Below are 5,851 nucleotides of genomic sequence, written 5' to 3'. Positions count from 1 at the left end.
TCAACTTCAACTTCCAAATGCAACAACACAACCCCCGAAAATTAAATTAAAGCATGCACTATACCTAATTATTTAACACCCCAAAAAATGAACTAGGTTAAAGTAGAAGCTAACGTTCGTTTCATGTGTTGGTATGTTGCAAAAATGATAAATATAAGTGTTAGAGGTTAGTTTGAAGGGTTTCGAAGAGTTTAGAAGTGAAACGTTCAAGATGTTCGAAAGTTAGCCTTGGCGTTTACTAGTGTGTTCTACTGTGCCTTTGCATGTTTTATGTGTTTTTGGGAGTTAAAATTGATAGGATATGTTCCTAACATCTAGATAAACACTTTTAGTGTCGAATTTTCTAGGCACGAGTCCGCAAGGACCACATAAAGGGTCATTGAGGAGGACCCAAACTTCTGCATGAAACTTCCAAAAAAGCAATCCCAAACTACGAGATAAAACCACGCTTTGTGGTCTTATTTACGCTGCGTCAATTGGGGGCGTAGCCCCAAACTTAGTGTCGGACCTAACCCCCCCTTGTAGGAGTCTCTGATCAATACCACGGACCAGCAGGATGGTCTGTTGGTTGATCAATGTCTCCATCGAATGGAACGTCGAATAACACATGTAATTTCTGCAGGTGGCTCGGCCATAGTTGAGGTATTGTAATAAATTCACCTAGGGTCTTAATTAAGGTATGCATGTTTTTTCTTAGTCTTTTATGGTATATTAAGTTAGTTAAGACTCTAACCCCTAGACTTAAACCTCATTATTCGAAAAAAAGAACCTCAAGATCAAAAGAGTTCTCTCAAGATTCCACTAAGCCTACGCGCAAGGTTGAATCTAGGAGATTCATTTATCCATTGATTCTCCATCAATATCGTGGATTATCTTCAATTGAGGTATGGTTTATAATCCTTGAACCTTCTTCAATACAAGGAATCAAAGTCCAAAGGGTTTTCTATGACTTTCTAAAACTATGCACATCTATTTTTAATTGTGGTCATGGATTCTTGAATGAAACATTAAAATCAATGTTTTATGGTATAATTGATTTTAATTGAATGTTTTAATACCAAAAACTCTACAAACCCATGCTATATATGATTTCCAATTTTTGGCTCAAATGTTGGTGAATTGATCTTGGCTTTATCCTAGTGAATTCATGTGTAGATTTATTGGGCTATTGATTTATTTATAGATCATGAATAAATTGCCTATAACCTTCCTTATAATGATGATATTCATATTCTGTGTTGTTGGATCATTAATATGTGTTGATTATTTAGTGAGTATTGTGTATATAGATATTGGTAAGAGCCTTTGTAAATTGAATTGATTGAGAAGGATAAAGAATGGTGATAATGATGATAAAAAGGTGGTTAGTTGACCTAACCTATATATATTGTGTTGAATTGATATTTAATTGTATTGATTGGTATGGTCGACATATGATTGCGGTGTTTATGTGTTATAATTTTTGTGAACGTGACCTTGTCGGCATTCTTATGTGAATTTTTTTATTATCATGTTATAGCTTGTATCGATGAACAATGTAAAGGATAATAATGTGTATGCATGTATGTGAGGTGAAAGTATGATTCTCTCTAATTGGTTATATTTGACTATGATAGACTATTAACATCTCTATGTGTGTGTGTAGGGTATCTTGTTAGGTATACTTACTTGTCTCTATATGGTAACTTAATGTTATTGAATATGAGATATGATGAGGTGTTTTCTCTATTGGTAGATTTAAGTCCCTCTATTATATACATTACAGTTATGTGAATGTGATGCGCTTGACTTAGTAGGTTTAAGTACCTTTGTCATGTATGTGTATAAATGGAGGATGAATGGAAGTCTAGGATCGGTACACCTAAGATGGTGACTTTGTAAGGACGAAATTATAAGACTTTGAACATGTAAAGAAGGTAAATAACATGGAAACATAAATAAATAAATGAAGGTAAATATAAACCTTGAACTGTAAGACCTTAATGGTATCCTTTTTTAGTGGAATGATGGACTTAGGGATAGCTTTGTGGAAACGACATGAAACCATCCTTAATGAAGCAATAGGATCTATCCTTTTATACCTTGAGTGGAAGTCCTATTGGAACATCCTTTGTAGGGGTATCATGATTTGGTAAGAGTAAGAAATGATTACTTTTCATGTGCCTTTATGTGAATGAACTTACTCTACAATAACAAGGAAAAGTACCGAGTGAATATGCTTGTGGTAGTGACTCTTCTTAAGTTGAGACGAAAGTACAAAGAAACCCTTGATATTTGTTAAACATGTACAAACATGGGACGTGTCCTAGTTCTACCCTTGGAAAGTACAACACCCTCCACGGAGTATGGTAGACATAAGATTCCATACCTAGCTAGTGTGGTTAATGTTGGCTTATGCCTATTTTTATTATGTGGGATGCATTCTAGTATTGGAAAAGTTCTAGAATGTGTAGGTAGTGGAATGGAATGCAATCTATATATGGCACGAGTAGACTTTAAAGATGCTAGAGTGAGGTTCCCTAGGTCCTCCAAGACAATTATGTGAAGTCCTCTAATTGATGAATGTCTCTTAAATGTCTTAATGAATAGTGTTGACTTAGTTGATGTATAATTAATGCAAAGGTTCTTATCTAGAGAAGCTTTGAGTATTGCTTAGATTGGCTTGAAGAGGGTGTATGAGCGGTCTCATATGTCTTACTTAGGTGACTCTTAGAATATCTTTAGGTAGGAAGTTAAATTATGAAAAGGGTATAAGCCTACCTTGGGAAGTCTTGAGGATCACTTAGGTGTGTGTGAAGGGGTTGTATGGGTGGACACTTCATATCTTACTTTAGTGGGTATTAAGATAACCTTTGGTGGGAAGTCTATATGATTGAATGGTTTCTATGTGATGATAGCTGTATATTGGAGATTACTTCAAGTATGTCTTATATGTGTATGTCGTCTTGAAAGTTGTTATTATACTTCTTTTATGAGATTTAAATAAAAAGAGCATGAAAACCATATTATAAAGTACAGGTCTATGTTAGCATGGTATTATTCATGTCACCATACTTGTTGTATTTATTGAATAAATTCGATATGTTTTTATTCGACATGTGTAGATGGCAAGTGAAGATTCTCTTAGAAGAAAATCTTAGGAATTTAATTCTCTCAAAAAAACTTCGTATTTCCTCATTTAATTCGAGGACATAGTTATGTTTAGTTTTTCTTTTTCAAAAGACATTGTAATAAATTTTGGTTTTCCCTTTTATTGATGTATGGCTGTTACCCTAACTTTTATACGTCTCTAAGATGGCTATGATGAGACTTACTCTATCATATGTTTTAATAAAATAGTTTGACTATTGTTGTTAAAAAGTTTTAATTTCGCACTATTTTTCATATATATATCAATGAATGATGCCTAGTGACTTGTATAAGACCTCTGAGTGGTCGAGTACGTATTTTGGCGACTTAAGGATGCCCTAACTTTTAGGGTGTATTTTTGGTCGTGATATAATTGGTATCAAAGAATAAGGTTATGATGTAGTTCTCAGGATTCAAAGTCTCATAAAATCCACGTCTAGTAGAGTCTTGTTTATCGGTGGTTAGTCGCGACACTTTTATGAGCTAGTGGCTATAGGACGATAGAAGTTTCCCTTTCTTTATTACTCTTTTGTCGTTCCATATATTTGAGGTTAGAAGTGTCTTTTCCTAATCTCTTCTTTTGCTTTTATAGGATATGCGAGACTGACATCCGCAAGGAGAGTTAATGAGGAAGTAGTCAATAAGGAAGTTCCTCCCCTAGGTGGACGAGTTCTACAAGGTATTCAAGTTCTTCAAGGTTAACAAGTCCCTATAGTTTATCAAGGGAATGAGTTGTTTCTCCCAGTCATGACTAATGGGGATATTATTGAGTCTTTCTTTGCGCTCTTCAGAACCTTGACAACTCAAGTAAATCGTGAAGTTTTGCCTAGGATGAATGTTCTTGAGGGTTCCATGACCTCTAGATTGAGATACTTTATGACGCTTAATCCTCATATATTCCTTGTCTCTAAGGTAGGAGAAGATCCCCATGAGTTTTTTTATGGTGTCTATAGGTGTTGAGTGTTATGGAGATAACTTCTAGGGAGAAGGCAGCGTTTGCTTCATACAAATTGAGGGAAGTTGCTCAAGAATTGTAAACTCAATGGAAAGATAATAGGATGGTTTATTCAGGTCCATAGAATGGGAAGAGTTAATGGAAGACTTCATACGAAAGTATTTTCCCCGTGAGAAGAGGGAGGTGAGCGTTGAGGAGCTTATAAACGTTAGACAAGGTAATATGGGTATTGAAGAGTATTTTTTGAATTTTACCTTATTGTTAAAGTATGCTCCATATTTGGTATCTAACCCTAGAGATGAGATGAGTAGGTTTGTGACCTGTGGTGTCGGCCTTGTGAAAGACGAGTTTTGTGACATGAACCTATCTATCCTTATGGTGTATGCAAAATCCATTGAATAGTCCACGCTTTGTAGGATTTCATTTTATTTAAGAGGGGTATATCCGATGAGCAAAAAAAACCTAGGCTTAAGAAGAGGGCTCTAATTCAAGATTGGTCTAGTGCTCCTAAGGTTAAGTATGAGAGAGGTGGTAGTTCTCAAAGTGATAAGCCTACTTGCTCCACTTGTGTGAAGAAACACTTAAGGAAGTGTCTAGACGTAATTAATGGGTAATTTAGTTGTTGTACGGATGATAATAAGGTGAGAGATTATCCTACTATTGCGGCTATTGGAAGAGAGGCCAAGAAAGTTCATTCTAAAGCTTAGTATGTTTGTGCACCAAAGAGCAATGATTTCTGTTGCCTCCAAGCTAGAGTAAATTTGGATGAAGATACCGATAAGTTATAGTTTAATCTCATAAGTTGTGAAGATTTCCTTCAAAGTGGGAGTATGGTGAATAGTTGGGTTGTGGATTGTTGTCCCTTCTCTTTTATTCTTATCAAGCTTGAGAGTTTAGATTTTTATAGTAGCATGTTGCATGTGTTTAGGAGTCTAAGTGAAAATGAGTTTCATTGATCTCCTTGCATTGTGCATATATTTTTATGAGTTATGGTAAAGTGAGTTTATATGAATTTCTCTCTCATACTTTCATGCCTTTATAATAAATTCGTTAAATGTTGCATTACTGAATTATTAAGTATGTTTTACAGTAAGGTGTTTGAAAATGTTGCATAATTGTGTTTTCATGACAGTTGGCATTTTGTGCTTAGAAATTATGTAGATGAGAATTATATTATATGGAGAAGTAAGTTCCTCCTATATTAAATGAAAAGGAAGAGTCGTATTGCATGATAAGTTGTAGATGTTGTTCCTACTTTCTTGTTGTTTTTTGAGTCTTTTGATCTTTTGGAGTTCATGATCCTCCTATCTTTGTATTTTGTATATGGTGTGTTATGGTTATGAGCTTCTAGTCTTGTGTATTTATCGCTTGAATGTGTTGAAAGTATTTTATTGTCATTCGAGGATGAATCTTGTCCTTGTGGGGGAGAATGTAACACCCCTAAAAATGAATTAGGTTAAACTAGAGCCTGACATGTGTTTCATGAGTTGGTAAAGTGTAAATTGATGAATATAAGTGTTAGAAGTATGTTTGAAGGGTTTGGAAGAGTCTGGAAGTGAAATGTCCAAGACGTTTGAAAGTTAGCCTTGGTATGTACTAGTGTGTTATAGTATGTCCTTCCATATTTTACGTGTTGTTTAGAGTTCATATTGATAGAAGAGGTTCTTAAAATCTACATGAACGTGTTGATCGTTGAAAATTCCGGGCACAGCTCTCTGAGGACCACCCTAAGGGTCCTTGACGAGGACTCAAACTTTGGCATGAAGC

The sequence above is a fragment of the Solanum pennellii genome, chromosome 9 (genome assembly GCF_001406875.1).
Source record: "Solanum pennellii chromosome 9, SPENNV200".
Classification (NCBI taxonomy): domain Eukaryota; kingdom Viridiplantae; phylum Streptophyta; class Magnoliopsida; order Solanales; family Solanaceae; genus Solanum; species Solanum pennellii.
This window is presented reverse-complemented; position numbering follows the sequence as displayed.